The sequence below is a fragment of the Eriocheir sinensis genome, chromosome 48, assembly GCF_024679095.1.
Source record: "Eriocheir sinensis breed Jianghai 21 chromosome 48, ASM2467909v1, whole genome shotgun sequence".
Lineage (NCBI taxonomy): Eukaryota > Metazoa > Arthropoda > Malacostraca > Decapoda > Varunidae > Eriocheir > Eriocheir sinensis.
Genome location: NC_066556.1, coordinates 4,561,941 through 4,581,449, shown reverse-complemented (window position 1 = coordinate 4,581,449; position 19,509 = coordinate 4,561,941).

Here is a 19,509-nt window from a genome sequence, read left to right as displayed (position 1 = left end):
AACACTTTCTCTAATTTTGGGCCTTCTCTGGTTTGACCCTTCTTCCCGTCATAAAAACCTTCCGTTCCCTTCCTTCCTTTCCTTCCTTCCCTTCCTTCCTTCCTTCCTTCCTTCCCTTCCTTCCTTCCCTTCCTCCCTTCCTTCCTTCTTCCCTTTACTTCCCTTTCCCTTCCCTCTTTTCCCTTCTACAAGCTAAGAAATTCTGTGACCCCTCTCCCCTCTGGCTTCCCTTTTTCCCTTTCTTTCCTTCTTTCCCTTTTCTCCTGTCTGTCCTTCTGTCTGTTCTTCTGTCCTTTTTTCCTGTTAATCCTTACTCATCCCCTTCATTTCATTCCCTCTAGTCTAATCTCCTCTTCTTGGTTTCTTTTATTTTCCCCTCTCCTGTCTCCCGTTTTTATTTTCCCTCATTTCAATTATTTCCCTTCTTCCTTTCCTCGTTCCTTTTCCTTACTTCCTGTTCTCCATGCATCCCTTCCTTATTTCCCTCCTTTTCCATTAATCTTTCAACCTTCCCGTCCCTTTCCTTCTTTCCAATCTTCTACCTTTTCTTTTTCCTTTCTACTTCTCGTTTCCATTCCATCAATTTTGTCCACTTTCCTTTTTCTACCTTGCTGTCGATTTTCCACGTGTCAATCAAACCTTCCATCTTTCTTCCCCCCCCCCTTGACACTTTCCCCTCCTCTTTTCTCTCTGTTTCCCTCTACGGTCCCTCTTTCTCCCCTTCTTCTTCCTCTCTGTTCTTCCCACCTTCCCTTCGCATCTCACATTCTCTCTCCCTTCCCTTGCAGCCCACGAGTCATCTCTCCCATCTTTCTTCCCTTTTTTTTACATTTTCCCCTTCTTTTTCCTCTCCCATTTTCCCTCTGTCCCCTTTTTCCCTCTTCTTTCCACCTTCCCTTCGCATCTCACGTTCTCTCTCCCTTCCCTTGCAGCCCACCAGTCATCTCTCCTATCCTTCTTCCCCTCTTTCCAATCCCATTCTTTCTTCTCTCCCTCTCTCCCCTCTGTTCTTCCCATCTTCCCTTCACGCCTTCCTTTCTCTTTCCCTTCCCCTGCAGTCCAGTAACAGTGTGTGACAGGCCGTAGGTAACTAACAATATCAGTAGTAGTAAGTAATATTGCAAGTGAGGTCGTAAGTAATATTAGAAGTAGTAACATACGATGCCCAGGTTTCGCTCTTATCTCCACCTCCCGAGTCGCTGTGTGTGTGTGCGAGTTAAATTTAGTGTGGAAATAATAGTGTTTCTTTTTTTTTTTTCTTCTTTTTTCTTTTCTTTTTTTTCTTACTGGACTTTTTTTTTTCTCTCGTTTATCGCTTCGGCTGCTGTGACTCTCCTCGTATTAAGTGTTTGTTTGTTTGTTTGTTTTTCGTTGTTTGTCCCTTTTTCTCTTTTTCTCGCTCCCTCTCTTTTCTTCTTTTCCTTCGTCTGTTTTCCTCCTTTTCCTCCAACTCGTTTCTCCTCCTTATCCTTCTTCTCTTCTCCTTTTTCTCCCTCTCTCTCTTCTTCTTTTCCTTCGTGTGATTTTCTCCTTTTCCTCCCATTTGTTTCTCCTCCTTATCCTTCTTCTCTTTTCCTTCTCCCTCTCTCTTCTTCTTTTCCTTCGTCTGTTTTCCTTCTTTTAATCCATCTCGTTTCTCCTCCTTATCCTTCTTCTCTTTTTCTTCTCCCTCTCTCTCTTCTTCTTTTCCTTCGTCTGTTTCCCTCCTTTTCCTTCCTCTCGTTTCTCCTCCTTATCCTTCTCTTTTTCTTCTCCCTCTCTCTCTTCTTCTTTTCCTTCGTCTGTTTCCCTCCTTTTCCTTCCTCTCGTTTCTCATCCTTCTTCTCTTCTTCTCTCTCCCTCTCTTTGTTTTGTTTTTTTTGTTTTGTTTTTTCTCCTCGAGTCTCCACGCTCCTGTTGTCACTTACCTGGACTTAATTATTTGACGGTGACGCTTCAGGCACCTGCGCGGAGCCTGATCTTACCTGTCTTTTGTTAGTTTCCTTGTTATTTTGTCTTATTTTCCTTCTTTTTATATTCTTTTTTTGTTTATCGCGGTTATTATTATTATTATTATTTATGTTCGCAGTTTTTCTTCCTTCTCTTTTTTTTTGTTATCTCCATTATTATTATTGTTATTATTATTATTATTATTATTATTATTATTATTATTATTATTATTATTGTTTATGGTTTCAGAGTTCGTTTCTGATCTCTTTTATTCTGTTCGGTTTTATTATATTGTTGTTGTTGTTGTTTTTCCTTTCGCATTAATTCTTTGTTCTTTTTTTGTGTTTTTTTCGTAAATTTTCATCTCTATCTGTTTATTTATACTATTATTATTATTATTATTATTATTATTATTATTATTATTATTATTATTATTATCATTGTTATTTGTATTTTCCAGTCCCTTCCTTAGCTTATTCTGTTCGGCTTTAAGTTGTTGGTATGTTTAAACTCTATATTATGGTTTTATTCTATTTTCCTTGGCATCATTATTATTTTATTAACTTTTTTCTTTGCTATTTTTTGTCTATTTTCATCCCTTTTTATTTTACTTTTTTTTGCTATTTTTTGTATATTTTTTCATCCCGGTATTTAACTTTTTTTTTTTTTTGCTATTTTTATATATATTTTCATCCCTTTTTATTTTACTTTTTTTTTGCTATTTTTTGTATATTTTCATCCTTTTTTTAACTTTTGCTATTTTTTGTATATTTTCATCCCGGTGCTTGTTCACATTGCTCGTCTCTTCCATTATGTACCTAGTTTAATTTCTTGTTAACGTTCAGACTTTATATATATACTACGTTTTTATCTATTCTCTTCCTTTACTTTATTATTCTTTTATTATATTTTGTCTTTACATTTATTTCGTCGTTTTACACTAAATTACGTTATGTTTGGTTCGTTGCTCGTGTTAAAAGATGTCATGTATACAGTGTAGTTTCTCTCTCTCTCTCTCTCTCTCTCTCTCTCTCTCTCTCTCTCTCTCTCTCTCTCTCTCTCTCTCTCTCTCTCTCTCTCTCTCTCTCCACGCCAATTACAAATGCATCTCATGATTACACGACGCACAAGCAGTAAAGGCGACACTCCGCTCTGCTTCCCTTGCAACTTCGCCCTAAAGACAAATTATGATGAAAACAAACACAGTAGGAGGAGAAAGAGGAGGAGGAGGAGGCGTGAGAGAGAGAGTTTTACGGCCTCAACGTATAAATATATTTTTGTTTTTGTTTCTATTTTTTTTTCTCTACCCGGAAACAAATGACTGCTGATGCGCGTCAATGTTTATTATTTTTCAACGCGGTCATATTTCGCAACTCCTATCTCCGTCCCCCCCTTCCCCCCCTCCCTCCCCCCTTCCCCCCCTCCTCCCCCTCCTCCTTTCCTTTAGTTTCCTATGTTACGGCTTTTCATTTGCATATTGACAAGAATTTCCTTTTTTTTCTTTTTTTGCATTCGAGGTCAACAAATAGTGTCCGTTTTGTGAGTGTGTGTGTGTTTGTTTGTTCACGTGTGTTTGTGTGTTTGTGCCTGTGTGTGTGTGTGTGTGTGTGTGTGTGTGTGTGTGTTAGTCCTTGTTCACTGTAATCTGATTATTCTTAGTTTATTTTGTTGCTTCTTCCTCCTCCTCCTCCTCCTCCTGTTGCTCTCTTCCCTCTTTCCCTCCTCCTCCTCTTCCTCCTCCTTCTCTTCCCTTTCTCCTATTATTCTCCTTTTTCTCCTCCTCCTGTTGCTCTCTTCCCTCTTCCCCTCCTCCTCCTCCTCCTCTCTGGTATGCGGGTGAATTGTTTTCACCTCAGGGAACTAGACGTCCCTGCCCTGCATAGTCTCAGGTCACCCTTGGACAAGGTGTAATACCTGATCTGTCTCCCGTGCCAGGGTCACGGTGAAGCCTCTGGGCAGCAGCAGTGGTGGATTGGACTGCAGGCAGAGGATCTCTTTATGAGACAATGGCTGGAGTTCCAGGGTCCTAGTCAGCTGGACCGTGCCTAATTATTTAGGCCTGCGGTGTAGAGGAGTGTGGCGACCTCTACACTAATAAAAGCCTCCCTGGGAACCAGTTGTCGGTGTGAGCTCCCCGTCCCTCCCCTCTATCGACGGTACTCCCATCTCTATTCTGCATAACAGCTGGTTCTTGTTTTTTTCTCCTGAAAGAGATATCTTCCGTGGGCCATTTGAGGTTGAACCTCCCGGCTTCTAGGTGGAGTTTCTGAGGTTGTATCTTATACTCAAGGAATATTTCAGTCTTTGGTCTCTCAGGAAGGGCGTCTGATACTCTCTAGAGTTGGTGGAGAACACCTGGTGACAGGTGCCACCGGCCAGGCCTCGAAAGGGTCGCAGAGTTGGGTTAGACGTTTCGGAAAGTGGGAACAATTGCTGGTTCCTCTCCTCCTTGCCAGCTCTGCTCTGTGTGACTACGCCGGCCCCGTGCTATGGGACAAAACTTCGAGGACAATAGCTGAAAAGCGCCGGGTTGTGAAAGTCTCTCTCGTGACCGAGGCTCAGGACAAGCGATTGGTCTTTGAGGCGTTTTCAAGACCCTGTGGGAGCGAACTCCCAGTGTTGGAGGCATCTAACACAGCAGTATCTAATTTCCATGCACAATTTTATACAATTCAATTTATGGTCACAATTTAAAGTATTTCAGCGCTTTTAATATTTGCCCAAACTGTTAACTCGCTTAAAATTCTAACAATGCCTTCGAACCTTAAGTGTGACGTCTGTCCCGGACGTTTTGCAGCTCAGTTCTTCCAGCTGAGTAAAACTTGCCGCCTCTGCGTTCAAAGATTACATCTACAGAAGGCTGTGACTGAGTGGAAAGTCAAGCACAATGATCTTGAAAAGAAATTTGTAGCCCTTCAGGAATTTGTTTTAACAAATGTGGCAGTGACTCCACTATCGATGGTGGAGGCCCTCCACTGAGACTGTGCCCTCTCCAGACGACCCTCCTGCTTCACGGGAGGACGTGTTACCTGCCTCACAGGTTGACTCCCAGCCTGCCTCACAGGATAACCCCAGCCTGCCTCACAGGCTAACCCCAGCCTGCCTCACAGGCTAACCCCAGCCTGCCTCACAGGCTAACCCCGGCCTGCCTCACAGAACAACCGCCAGCCTGCCTCACAGGCTGACCCCCAACCTGCCTCACAGGCTAACCCCAGCCTGCTTCACAGGCTAACTCCCAGCCTGCCTCACAGGACAACTTCCAGCCTGCCCCTTAACCTTCTCTTCCTGCTTCACAGGATGTCGGGTTCCAACCTGTAAGGAATGGAGCCAAACCGAAGCAGGCAACCAAGTTTACTGACCCCCACTACCTTCAATAGGTTCCAGGTGCTGGCAGACACCATGGAGGATGAGTTCGAGACTCGCCTAGTTGGGGACTCCATGGTGCGTGGCCAGCTGGTTGAGTTCTGTGGTCGTTCATCAAACGGCCGCAGAAAACGTTACTGCTATCCAGGTGCCAGACTGGACGACATCACCGCAGCGTGCGATGATGTCACGAAATGCCGACCGAAACACCCTCTTTGTCATTCACGCGGGGACAAATGACGTAAAGACAACCCTTTCTGAGATACTGATTGAGAAATACCGCCGCATGATCAAGCAGTATAAACGTAAAACGGATGCCAGTAACATCATAATCTCAGGAATCCTCCCGAGGTCGGTGCCGACTCTAGCGTGTACAGTACGGCCGTCAGCACAAACACCCGACTTCAGTCCCTTTGCTCACAAGAAAACGTCCAGTTCGCTAACTTGTGGAACAATTTTTACTACGATTCGGACTTGTTCCTTCCTGATGGCATTCACTTAAACCCTGTTGGAGCAGCCCGTTTCGGGAGGCTGCTCTGTGACCAAGTGGCTCTTCGAAAGCCAAAAAACGCGGAGGCGAGAACACCAGCAGCTCCACCGTAAGGGTGCACTCAACCCGCGAAACTCCCGACTCGAATCACATTAAAGCTGGCTATATGAACGTTTGTAGCCTACGTTACAAATTTGAAGACTTAGAAGTCCTCGCAGCTACAAATCATTATCACATCATCGGAGTCACAGAATCTTGGATAGACACTTCAAATAGAGATTTCATTGCGGAATATAGATTACCGGGTTATACCATCTTCAGTCATGAAAGAGAGAACAGACAGGGTGGAGCCGTTATCTTTTATATCCACAACTCTCTCCATCCAGTATCCGTGAAAACAGATATTATAACCAATGTAGACACGGTCTTCATTGAAATTAAAATAAATCTCGTAAAATAGTAATTGGACTTATCTACAGACCGCCAAGGCAGACTCTTGATATCGACCACGCATTAAGTGAATTATTATTAGAAACAAGTAGCAGTTGCGAGGCAGTAATTGTTGGGGACTTTAACTTGCCAGTGAAAAGATGGGCTGAACCGTTGAACTGTCATACAGGGCTCGACCTGTACACAAATTTACTAAGTGATTTACATGAACACGTTCAAGAGCCGACTCGGGAAAATAATATACTTGACCTTATCTTTTCAACGACAGCTGATCTAGTTAACGAAGTAAATGTTGGTCCAATTTTTAGTTCTAGCGATCACCGAACAATCACATTCAGCATCAATATGAAAGAAAGTAAAGTAACTCCAAGCAAAGAAAAGGTGCCTGATTATCAGAGAGCGAATTTCGTAAGACTCCGATCAATTCTAAATAATTCTGACTGGACTGAAATCTCGACGCAAACAGATATTGATAAATCTTGGGGGGCCTTCACCACAATATTGAACAATACCATAAGCATATGCGTACCCTATCGTAACAGACGTTCAGCTTCTAAGAAGAAACCCAAATGGTGGAATAACGAAATTCAAAATAGCCTATCTCTAAAAAAACGCGTATACAGTAGGTACATATCATCTCAGAGCGAGGCTGACAAACTAGAGTTGGACAGAATTCGCCGCGAAACAAATAAATTAATAAAACGAAGCAAGAAAAATCTTGAAGAATATATAGCGGAAACAAGTAAATCTAATCCTAAAGAATTTTTCAGCTATGTAAATAATAAAAAGTCACTCACTTGTGGTATCGGACCGCTTGCTAATGAAAATGGTAACCACACGAACGATGAAAATGAAATGGCTACAATCCTAAATAACTTTTTCGCATCCGTATTTACCGACGAAGATTGTTTATCACCTCAACCGCCGGAGGTTAGAAGGACCGAAAAGATGTTAAGTGGCGTGCTCATCGTAGAAAGTGACATTTTACGCACAATTGAAAAGATTAAAGTAAGCAAAGCTCCTGGTCGAACAAAATTACCCTAGGGTCTTAAAGAAAACAAACATAAAATTTCTAAACCGCTCTCCATCATATTCAATAAATCTTTAACAGCTGGAAAAGTTCCGTGGGATTGGAAACTTGCAAATGTCACACCAATTTTCAAAAAGGGGAACAAGTCTCATCCAGGAAACTATCGACCAATTAGCCTGACATCTATTGTTTGTAAGTTAATGGAGACTATCATTCGCGACAATATGGTGAAATTCTTCGAAGAAAATAATATAATAAATAATTCGCAACATGGCTTCCGTAGTAAACGTTCGTGTTTGACTAACTTACTTGATTTTTTCACTATATTTTTGAGGTGTTCGATGAAAGCAGATCAGTAGATATCATATATCTTGATTTTCAAAAGGCCTTTGATAAGGTCCCCCACCAACTATTGCTCAGCAAACTACTTGCGCACGGTATCTCGGGTAACATATCACAATTGGCTTGCGGACTGGCTCTCTGAGCGGAAACAGAGAGTAGTTCTAAACGGTGTTACATCTAACTGGCTCGATGTCAAAAGCGGCGTACCTCAAGGATCAGTGCTTGGCCCCATGCTCTTCTTAATTTATGTTAATGATATCGATGATGGGCTCATTTGCAAAGTATCAAAATTTGCTGATGACACAAAAATTGCTAGTAAAGTAACTGCGATACTCGACGAAGAAGCTTTACAATCAGATATAGATCGACTTGCACGTTGGGCCAATCAATGGCAAATGAAATTTAACGTTGAGAAATGTAAAGTGTTGCACATCGGAAAAATAACAATCGCGTTCGGTACGTAATGAATGGCCAACAACTTTCTGCAGTAAGTAAAGAAAAGGATCTTGGAATCACTATATCAAGCGATTTAAAGCCCAGTCAGCATTGTTCAGAGGTAGTTAAAACTGCAAACAAATTGGTTGGCTTCATCGGACGAGTCTTTAATAATAAATCGGAAAAAGTAATATTAAAACTGTATAATTCGTTGGTTCGACCCGTCTAGAGTACTGTGTACAGTTTTGGTCTCCTACTACAGAAAAGACATAGAAAAGTTGGAACGGGTCCAACGAAGAGTAACAAAGATGATTCCTAGGTTGAGAAATTTGTCATATGAACAAAGGCTTAAAGAAGTAAATTTATTCAGCCTATCAAAACGAAGAATGCGAGGCGATCTAATAGAAGTGTTTAAAATGTTCAAAGGATTCAGTGATATTAATGCGGAAGATTACTTTAAAATTGATCGATCAAATAGAACAAGAAGAAATCACAATTTGAAGATAAGTGGTAAAAGATTCTCGTCGCACGAAGCTAAACACTTCTTCTTCAATCGAGTTGTTAATGTTTGGAACTCTCTACCTTGTGATGTCGTTGATAGTACAACAGTTACGGCCTTCAAGAATAGATTAGACAAGTGTTTTGAATCCAACCAGCAACTAAGATATTACTCATTGTCGTAATAACGTTAAGTTCTTTCGAATACTGGTGTCCTTGTCCGCTTTTATTGCCCGGTTAGTGGTAGCAGTAATGGTAGTTCTTTCCTCTTTCCTACATAAATTCCATGCAGTTTTTCCATGCTGCATGGTTCTTTTTCCTTTCCTGCCAGCTTTGGCTGGAGGGATGGGGGGGTGGGGAGGAGCCTTCGCCTTTGCTGTCCTTCATCTTCCACCTTTGATTAGATAGTTAGTGTAGCTTGTCACAAACAACCTCGAAAGGACCAGCAGGTCTGCTGTTGTTTGTTCTTCCTTTGTGTTCCTTTGTGTTGTGTTCCTCCTTCTCTTCCCTTTCTCCTATTATTCTCTCCTCCATCCTCTTCCTCCTCGTCCTCCTCCGCCATCTTTTATCTTCTCCCCTTCTCTTTCCTTTCCCTCCTTCATCTGTTTATGTTCTCCCCGTTTCCATTTCATTTCTCTCTCTCTCTCTCTCTCTCTCTCTCTCTCTCTCTCTCTCTCTCTCTCTCTCTCTCTCTCTCTCTCTCTCTCTCTCTCTCTCTCTCTCTCTCTCTCTCTCTCTCTCTCTCATTCCCTTTGTTATCTTCTGCGCTGTTTACTATTTATCCTCGTCTTTCCTTCCTTCCCTCCTTCCTCCTCCTCCTCCTCCTCCTCCTCCTCCTCCTTTGATCATCGTGTGAACAAACTTGCAGCTTCTCAATCGATTTTGTTAATAATAGTTTCCTCAACTTCCCTCCACCTCTCTCTCTCTCTCTCTCTCTCTCTCTCTCTCTCTCTCTCTCTCTCTCTCTCTCTCTCTCTCTCTCTCTCTCATTATGGCAACTCGAGTTTACGCTCAAGCAATATTGTCAAGAGAGAGAGAGAAGAAAGAACAAGGTATAAGTTTTCCTCCACCTCAAGGATGACGGAGGCAATTTTAGGGAGTGGATCGGAAAGAAAACTTGAGAGAGAGAGAGAGAGAGAGAGAGAGAGAGAGGATCGTCGTGGTCAGCCCGGCGACAGTTTTCTCTCCAAATGTTGCGTCTGATGGCTTTAGGAGGGCGGAGAGAAGTGGAGAAATGAGGAGCAGAAGGAGGAGGAAAAAAGGGGAGGAAAGAGAAAGGGCAAGAGAGGGGAGACAGACCCAGAAAGAGGAGTGAGAGAGAGAAGAAAGAGAAACCAAGAGAAGGAGAAGAGAAGAATGGAGAGACAAAGAATAGCTGACCTAGATGAAGAGAACGGAGTAGATGAAGGAAGAAGGATTACGTCTACGGAGTTAAAGGAAGAGTGAAGGAAAGAGGAAGAATGAATGAAGGAAGAGAAGGCAATTAAGAGGAAAAGCAAGTGAAAATATAATGAGGAGAGTGAAAGAAAAAAGAAAAGAAGGAAACGGAGAAGTGGCTAAAGGGAAGCATGCTCAGAGAGAGAGAGAGAGAGAGAGAGAATGGAGAAAAAAAATCAAGGGCTAAACAGGAGGAAAAGGCCTTGAAAGAGGAGAGAAAACTGTAAGGGATATAAAGGGGAGAAGGAGAAGGGCGATTGGGAATTAGGATGAGGACAAGGAGGAAGGGGAATAGCAGGAGGAGGAGGAGGAGGAGGAGGAGGAGGTGACTATGGTGCCAACAAGAACAGAGGTTGAACTTAAACTTAATGAGAGAGAGAGAGGGAAGGGAAGGAAGAGGGGAGGAAAGGGAGGGAGAATGGAGGAAAGGGGGGAGGAAAATGGAGATGCCAGAAGGGGAGGAGACGGTCAATCACATCCACACACTCGGACGGGCCCTTGTGTGTGTGTGTGTGTGTGTGTGTGTGTGTGTGTGTGTGTGTGTGTGTGTGTGTGTGTGTGTGTGTGTGTGTGTGTTTGCCGCCGTTATTCGCATGTGTTCGTGCGTGTGTGTGTTCTTGACTTCATTTGCATTAACACAGAGAGCCACATGTAGGTTCATTTGCGTACACACACACACACACACACACACACACACACACAGAGAGAGAGAGAGAGAGAGACTAAAGGTGAATAATGAAAGAAAATCCGGCAAAAGAAAAAAAAAGGAAAAGAGTCGACGAAATATGAGAAAAAAAAAGATAGGAAGACATGTAATATAACACACACACACACACACACACACACACACACACACACACACACACACACACACATTCTCACCTGTCCGCGCAAGTCCTCAGGTGAGTCTCATTAGAAGCTTACCTGTGGAGGGAGAGAGAACGATCGTTAACCCTTTGAGACCAGGGGAGAGAGAGAGAGATAGAGAGAGGGAGAGAGGGAGACTTAATAATAATAATGAGAGAATATCTAGCAAAAATAATGACGAAAATAAGAAAAAAAGAACGAAAAGAGTTAACGAAATAAGGAAAAAGAGAAAAATAAAAGAAAACAGTAAAAAGAGATATGCGTTATAATAAAATATCCTAAAAACAATGCAAACAAATTATATATGAGAGTTAACTAGCACTGAGCTCTAAACTCTTTATTGGGGCAGAGTTTCACGTGTTATTTTTTCTCATTATTCCTTTTTTTTTGCCCTTGAGCTGCTTCCTTTACTATAAAAAAAATCATTAATAAGTAAAGAGAAAAATGCTTCGTCGGAAATTAGAAAAAAGAAAAAAATAATAAGTGAAAATGCCAATTCGAATATATTTAAAGAGGCAAGTATTGTTCCCAAGCATCCCTTAACACACACACACACACACACACACACACACACACACACACACACACACACACACACACACACACACACACACACACACACACACACACACACACACACACACACACACACACATTTATTTCCTTTTGTTCCTTAAATAATTTCCTTTGTTCCTTAATAATTTCCCTTCCCTGTATACGTTTTCCATTAGTGATTCCTCTTTTATCTCCATTTTTTGCCTTCCTCCCCTTACTCTCCCTCAAAACCCTTCTCCTCCTCCTCCTCGTCCTCCTCCTCCTCCTCCTCCTCCTCCTCCTCCTCCCTAAAACTATCTAATAAAGCGAGAGGGAGGGAAGAGCGCCTATGGACCGGCCAGCTGACGTGCCAAGGAGGGGAGGAGTGGGAGGAGGAGAAAGGGGGAGGGGAGAAAGAGGGGAGAGAGGGGGGTAGAGGGGAGAGGAGGCTAGAGCATCAGGAGAGGGACATTAGGAAGAGGAGCAACTAAGAATACCAAGGAGGAGGAAAGGGAGGGGAAAAAGGAGGAAAGGGAAAGAAAAGGCAAAAAAAGGGGTGATGAGTGTTTGAGAAAGGGAAAAGAAGGGGAAAAGGGGAAGGGAGAAACAAGAAAAGGGGTTAGATTATAAAAAAAAATTTGTAAGGAGAGCAGTTAAAAGGAAGAAGAGGACGAGGAGGAGGAGGAGGAGGAGGAGGACGGGCATTGAGGGAAAGAAAAAGGGAAGGAAAAAGGAGAACAGTAAGAAGAAGAGCAGCTAAGAGGAGGAGAAGAAGAGGAAGAAGAAAAGCAAAAAAAAAAGATAGATAAACACACACACACACACACACACACACACACACACACACACACACACACACACACACACACACATACACACACACACAGACTAAGCGAGGCGGAAGTACACAAACACTCGCTCAATAGAGAGAGAGAGAGAGAGAGAGAGCGTATGGTCTGAAAGTGACATATTTTTGTGAACGTTGTTTTGCGTTCCCCACGTACACAAACAAACGCACAAACAAACACATTTTCTCTCTCTCTCTCTCTCTCTCTCTCTCTCTCTCTCTCTCTCTCTCTCTCTCTCTCTCTCTCTCTCTCTCTCTCTCTCTCTCTCTCTCTCTCTCTCTCTCGCTTTAGGCTTACTCTGCAAAGTCTCTCTGTATATTAAGAGATGGAGGAAGACGGATAGGAGGAAATGAAAGAGAGAGAGAGAGAGAGAGAGAGAGAGAGAGAGTGAGAGAGATAATGAATATTTCAGACTCTTCATCCATTCATCATTCTCTCTCTCTCTCTCTCTCTCTCTCTCTCTCTCTCTCTCTCTCTCTCTCTCTCTCTCTCTCTTGTCCTCTTACTTTTTCTCTTCTCTGTTTCCCTTCTCCTCTTCCTCCTCCTTTCCTTTCCTATGCCTTTCCTTTATTTAACTTTATCATCACCTACTTATTCTCCTTTTCTTCCCTCTCTCTCTCTCTCTCTCTCTCTCTCTCTCTCTCTCTCTCTCTCTCTCTCTCTCTCTCTCTCTCTCTCTCTCTCTCTCTCTCTCTCTCTCTCTCTCTCTCTCTCTCTCTCTCTCTCTCTCTCTCTCTCTCTCTCTCTCATGAATAAATAATACAAATAGTCGTGATCATGTTATCGAAGAAGGGAGAGAAAGATGGATTGCGAAAGGGGTGCGAAAGGGAAGGAGAGGAAGAGAAAGGAGAGAAGAAGGAAAGGGGAGGAAGAGGAAGGGTCACGCAGCTGAATATATGCGATAGTTTTTTTCCCCTCTCCTTCCCCTTTTCCTGTATTTTCTTTCTTTTCTTTTTTCTTTTACTCCTTTTCTTCATATCTTGTCTTAACTCTTTGTATATCTCCTGTTTTCCACTTTCTCCTTCATCTTCTTCTCCTCCTCCTGTTTATCTCTTCTTTCCCCTTTTCCTCTATTTCCTTCTTTTTTTTCTTCTCTTCCTCTTTCTCTTTATCATTTGTCTTATCTCTTTCTACATTCCCTGTTTGCCATTTCCTCCTCTTTCTTCTTTTTCTCCTCTTCCTCCTCCTCCTCCTCCTGTTTATCTGTTCTGTCCCCTTTTCCTTTATTTCCTTCTTTTATTTCTTTCTCTTTCTCTTCATCACTTGTCTTATCTCTTTGTACATCCCCTGTTTTCCACTTCCTCCTCCTTCATCTCCATTCTTCTCCTCCTTCTCCTGTTTCCCTTTTCTACCCCGTGCTGTTCCTCCGTTCTTTCCCCTTCTCCGCGTCTCCCCTCTCGCCGCTTTTCTTCCCCCTCTCGTGTAAATACAGTTTTCATTTGCATTCTCTCAGTCATTTATTTCCATATTAAGTTATAGTTCCGTGTTCAATTTTTTTTCCCCTTACATGACCTCTCCCCATTTTCTCCCCTCATTTCAGCACCTTATGACCCCTCTACCCCTTCCCCCTTCCCCTTCCCCTCACTCTATACAACCTCCTAAGACCTCTCCCCCTCCCTCGTTTCCCCCCACTTTCCAGTTTTATTTTAGTTACCCTCAAGTTTCCCCTCATTTCTGCGCATTTTGACCCATTTTTCCTTCCCCTTTACCTTTCCCCTTCCCCTCTACCTTTCCCCTCCCTTTCCTTCTTTTTACCCTATACTATATAAGGCCCCCTCCCTCCCCCTCTTTTCCCCTCACTTTCCGTTTTTATCTTAGTTACCCTCACGTTTTCCCCTCTCTTCTGCACCTTAGACTCCCCTCTTTCCCTTTATGCAACACTGTAGATTCACTTTCGAATTCTACCTTAGTTTCTCCTCCCCTCCTTCCCCTCTTTCCCCCTCTTTCCCCTCACCCGTCACGCCCTTTTCACTCTTACCTCCGTTGCTTCCTCCTCCTCCTCCTCCTCCTCCTCCTCCTCCTCCTCCCAAATTTTCACCTGCTCTGCCTCCCCTCAAGTCTCCCCTCTCTTCCTCTTTTTCCCCTCACTTCCTTCCTTCCTTCCTCTCCCCCCCGTCCCCTCTTCTTTCTCTCTAGTCACGCCTCGAAACACAATGACGTTTGCTCATGTAATTTTCTGTTTTATTAGGATGTTTCAATTTCACTTCCTTCTCTTTTATTCATTGATTTTCCTTCCTTTCCTTTCCTTCCTATCATGTTTCCTGTTCTGTTTCCTTTCTCCTCCTCTTTCCCTTTTCTTTTCCTTTATTTTTTTTGTAACTCTCAGCTCATTTCTTTTCCCATTCTTCTTTTACACTTTCCTATCTCTCTTTACCTCCTCCTCTTCCTAATCTTTTCCTTTCCCTTTCGTTTCCTTCTTTGAACACTATCAGCTCCTTCTACTTCTTCTCTCATTCTTCTTCCATTGTTCTTTCTATCCCTGTTTCCTTCCCTTCCTCCTTTCCTTTCCTTTCCTTTTCTTTTCCTTCACTTAACTATCAGCTCCTATTTCTTATCCCCTTTTTCTGTTACACTCCTTTCTATCTCTCTTTTCCTTCTCTTCCTCCTCCTCTTCTTACTTTTCATTCCTTTTCCTTCCCTTCATTTAACTCTATCAACCCTTTCTACTACTTCTCCCTTTCTACATTTACTATTATCCCTTCTATTCTCGATATATTATTTCTTCTTTCTCTCTGTCTAGTTTTTATTTGGTCTCTCTCCCTCTCCCTCCTTTCATCAGTCCCTCGCCATGCCGCCTTTTATGTGGTTTTCTCTGCGTCTTTCTCCCCTTCCTCTTGACACCTCATTTTCGTTTTTTTCTTTATTCCATTTTTCTTCGTCTCTTTTTCGTGGCGTTTCACCTTCTCTGTCTCTCTCTCTCACCTCTTCTTTCGCTCTCTCTCTCTCTCTCTCTCTCTCTCTCTCTCTCTCTCTCTCTCTCTCTCTCTCTCTCTCTCTCTCTCTCTCTCTCTCTCTCTCTCTCTCTCTCTCTCTCTCTCTCTCTCTCTCTCTCTCTCTCTCTCTCTCTCTCTCTCTCTCTCTCTCTCTCTCTCTCATTCGTGTCCTCATTATTCTTCTTTCGTCCCCTTTTATGTTTCCTTTTCCTCTTCCTCTTCCTTCTCCTCTTCCTTCTTCTCTTCTTCCTCCTCCATGTTTATTTATACGCATCGCTTCCTCCTTCCTTCATTCCCTCGTTCAGTCTCATCTTTGTCTTCATTTATCTTGCTTCTCATTTATCTTTCAACATTTAGTAGATATTGTTTTTTTTCTCTTTTTCAAACTTATTTCTCTCCCTCAGGTCCTCCTCTTTTCTCTCTCTCCTTTCCTCTTCCTCCCTCTGCCTTCCTTCCTTCTCTCTCCCGTTTCATCTCCTCCTTCATTCCCTTATTCATTTTTTTCCTCATCTTCCTTTCTTTTCCATCTCAACATTTAGTATTTCTCTATTTTCTTCTCTTTTTCATACCTATTTTTTAATCCTCTCTGTATCCTATTCACCCTTCTCTTCTCTCTTCTTCCTTCTTTCTCTCTCTCTCCTTCCTTCCTCCCTCCCTTCCCTTTCATTCCCTCACTCATCCTTTCTTATTTTTGTGTTCTTTATTAACTTATCTTTTTCCTACCTATTTTTTTTTCTCTCATTTTCCTACGTACCCTTCTCTTCTCCCCTCTCCTTCTTTCTCTCCTTCCCTCTCTCTCCCTCTCTCCCTCTCCCTCCCTCACCCTTCCTCCACTCAATCATTCATAGCAGTGGGTCGCTACGGGGACATTACCTGCCTCATTAGAGCGTAATAACACCTTCGAGACCTCATATCACGCCCCTTGACTCCCCCCTCCCCCCGTCCCCCCATTCCCTTTCCCCTTCTTCCCTCTCCTTCTAGTAAGTCAGTCAGTGCCACGCCCCTCCTCCTCCTCCTCCTCCTCCTCCTCCTCCTTCTCCTACTTCTCCTCCTTCTCTTCCTCCTCGTTCTATTTCCTTTTTCCTGTTCGCTGTTTCCTTCCCCTCGTTTTCCTCATTATTATTATTTTCCTTGTTTGTTCTCCCTATGCCCCTCCTCCTCCTCCTCCTCCTCCTCCTCCTCCTCCTCCTCCTCCTTCTCCTCCTCCTCCTTTTAATCCTGTTTCCTTCCCCTCGTTCTGCTTCTCCCTATTCTCCTTTTCCTTGTTTGTCCTTCTCCCTCTTTCCCTCCTCCTTCTCCTCCTCCTCCTCCTCCTCCTCCTCCTCCTCCTCCTCCTCCTCCTCCTCCCCCAATGGTTGTTTCGGTCCAGTGCGTGACTTCGGTAATCGAATTCACAGTCATGGGTTCAATAGTAGTGTGTGTGTGTGTGTGTGTGTGTGTGTGTGAGAGAGAGAGAGAGAGAGAGAGAGAGAGATGGATGAATGACGTGTCGCATATCGCTGGATGGCACAGTATTTCGTTGCTTCCATGCCATGTCCGCGCCCCGTCACCATATCAGCGCGAAAAAAAAAAGGCTCAGTTGAATATACATCGATGTTTGGGGCGACTTGGCGGAGGCGTGACGCTCGCTTTGCCCTGTTGTGTTGTGGTGTTGTTACTTGTGTTGCTGTGTTGTTATGACCTCTTGTTGTGTTGTAGTGATGGTGTTGTGTTGTTTTGGCGTCTTGGTGTGTTGTTGTGACGGTGTTGTTTTGTTCTGACCTCTTGGTGTGTTGCAGTGTTGTTTTGACGTGTTGTGTTGCTGTGGCGCGTTCTTGTGTTGCTGTGACGAGCTGTTGTGGCGTTGTGACTTGTTTTGTCGCTGTTTTGGTGTTGTGTTGCTGAGACAAGTTACTGTGTTGTTCTGACGTGTTGTGTTGTGTTGCTGTGACGCGTTCTTGTGTTGCTGTAATGAGTTGTGCCGTTGTGACTCGTGTTGTTGTTGTGTTGCTGTGACGCGTTCTTGTGTTGTTGTAATGAGGTGTACCGTTGTGTATCGTGCTGTTGTGTTGCCGTGACAAGTTACTGTGTTTTCTGACGTGTTGTGTTGTGTTTCTGACGTGTTTCTGTATTGTAATGGCGTGTTCCTGTGACTAGTTGTGTTGTCAGCTCTTGGGTGAGTCATGAGTTTGCAGTGGCGGCGAGGCTGTCAGTCACGGCGGCGGTGGCTGGTCTAACCCTGAGCCTCCCCGAGCTTTGTTGTACTTTAATTAATATTTGCATCACCTATCGCCGCGGCTGTCACCCGAGCGCCGCCTCACCGCCCCCTCGCTGACACGGCCTCGCTGAGTGCTCGTTCCGGCTCAGCACCTCCCCCCCTCCCCCCCCATGCCCTCCACCTGACCCCCCTTGCCACCTTGCCTTCATACTCCTCCCTACGCTTAGCTGCATATCTCTCCCGCCCCCCTTTCCCTGCACCTCCACCCCACCCCTCGCTCTACCTCTCGCCTGCTGCCTTGCCCTCATATTCCTCCCTACGGTTAGCTGCTTCTTCACCCTCCCTCCTTCCCTCCTCCCTTGTCCCCTCCACCTGTACCCCAACCCCCCCCCACCTCCTGTTTCCTTTCCCTCATATTCCTCCCTACACCCCTCCTCCTCCCCTCCGTCCCTTGCACCTCCTCTTCCCCCCTCTCCCCCCGCGGCCGTGCGCCCTCCAACATGAAGTAATTAAAGCGCGGGTCAAAGGTCACGCGGGGCCTCGGCTGAGCCACAATGAGTCCCGTGCGGGCCGTGCTCCGGGGTCGTTGATGTGGCGGTGTCCATCTTGGGTCATCCCGCGGCGCTGTGACTCACCTCGCGGCCACCCGGGTAGCGCGGCGGCGACGGGGAAGCGAGGGGCGGCAGGTACGCGAGCCGGTAATCAAGAATACAAGCACAAGAGACATAGGACAAGCACTCTGCCGTCCCCTGCCATTACGTGCTAAGACCTCCTCCTCTTCCTTTTCCTCCCTTCAAACACCTTTATCCCATATTAACCCCTGCCAGGCCCTTTCAGTCCCTCCCAACAGAGACAGGACTAACACTCTGCTATCCCCTTCCATAACGTGCTAAGACTCAGACCCCTTCACACCCCTTCAGACCCCTTCAGCCTATATTAACCCCTGCCAGGCCCTTTCAGTCCCTCCCGACAGAGACAGGAATAACACTGCCATACCCTTCCATTCCAAGACTCAGACCCCTTCAGACCCCTTCAGCCAACCCCTGCCAGCCCCTTTCAGTCCCTGCCAGCAACTATCATACCTGCTGAAGCTCCTCCATCATCGTGGCCTCTCCCTTTTGGCAGCCTCCACGCCCTCGGGAGCCCACACTCAGGGTCTTCGCGCCAGTAAAATGGAGAAGCTTTTGGCTTTTGCCTCCTCACGCCCTGGTGGGGAAACTTGGAAGGGAGACAATCCTCTTCCTCCTACAACAAAACAAAGTCCCGAAAGACTGGAAACAAGCGAACGTAACACCGATCTACAAAAAGGGAGACAAAAGTGTGGCCCTAAACTACAGACCAATCAGCTTGACCTCAGTGGCGGGAAAAATCCTCGAGAAGATCATCAGAGACAAACTCGTTAGGTTCCTTGAAGACAACAACATCATTTCCGATGCTCAGCACGGTTTCAGGAACAAGCGCTCATGCTTAACCAATTTATTGGACTTCTTCCAAGGTATCTATGAAAACTGGGATAATCATATCCCCAGTGATGTTATATATCTAGACTTTCAGAAAGCCTTTGACAAAGTGCCACATGAAAGACTCCTCAAGAAACTTAAGTCTGCGGGATTAGGCGACGATCTGACAGCGTGGATCAAAGACTGGCTCACTGAAAGAAAACAACGAGTTGTACTCAACGGACAGGCCTCCGAGTGGCTTCCGGTCACAAGTGGAGTGCCACAGGGGTCAGTGCTGGGACCCATACTTTTCATCATATATATCAACGACCTAGAACTAGGATTAAAATCCAATCTTTCAAAATTTGCCGACGACACAAAGGTGGGTGGGAAGGCCCTCACGACGGCAGACTGCGAAATTATCCAGAGACCTGGACCAGATCACTCGTTGGTCAGAAAACTGGCAGATGTCCTTCAACACTACCAAATGTAAAGTAATGCATATCGGATCCAGAAACAGCAACCACATATACCACATGGGTGGCGAACCACTACATGTTGTGCAAGAGGAAAGAGACCTCGGGGTCACCATCAGCAGTGACTTGAAACAAACAAAACACTGCAAGTCCGCCTGTAAGAAAGCCAATACAATGCTTGGGTTCATATCGAGGAACTTCGAATACAAGACGCCGGGAGTTATGTTATCCTTGTATAATT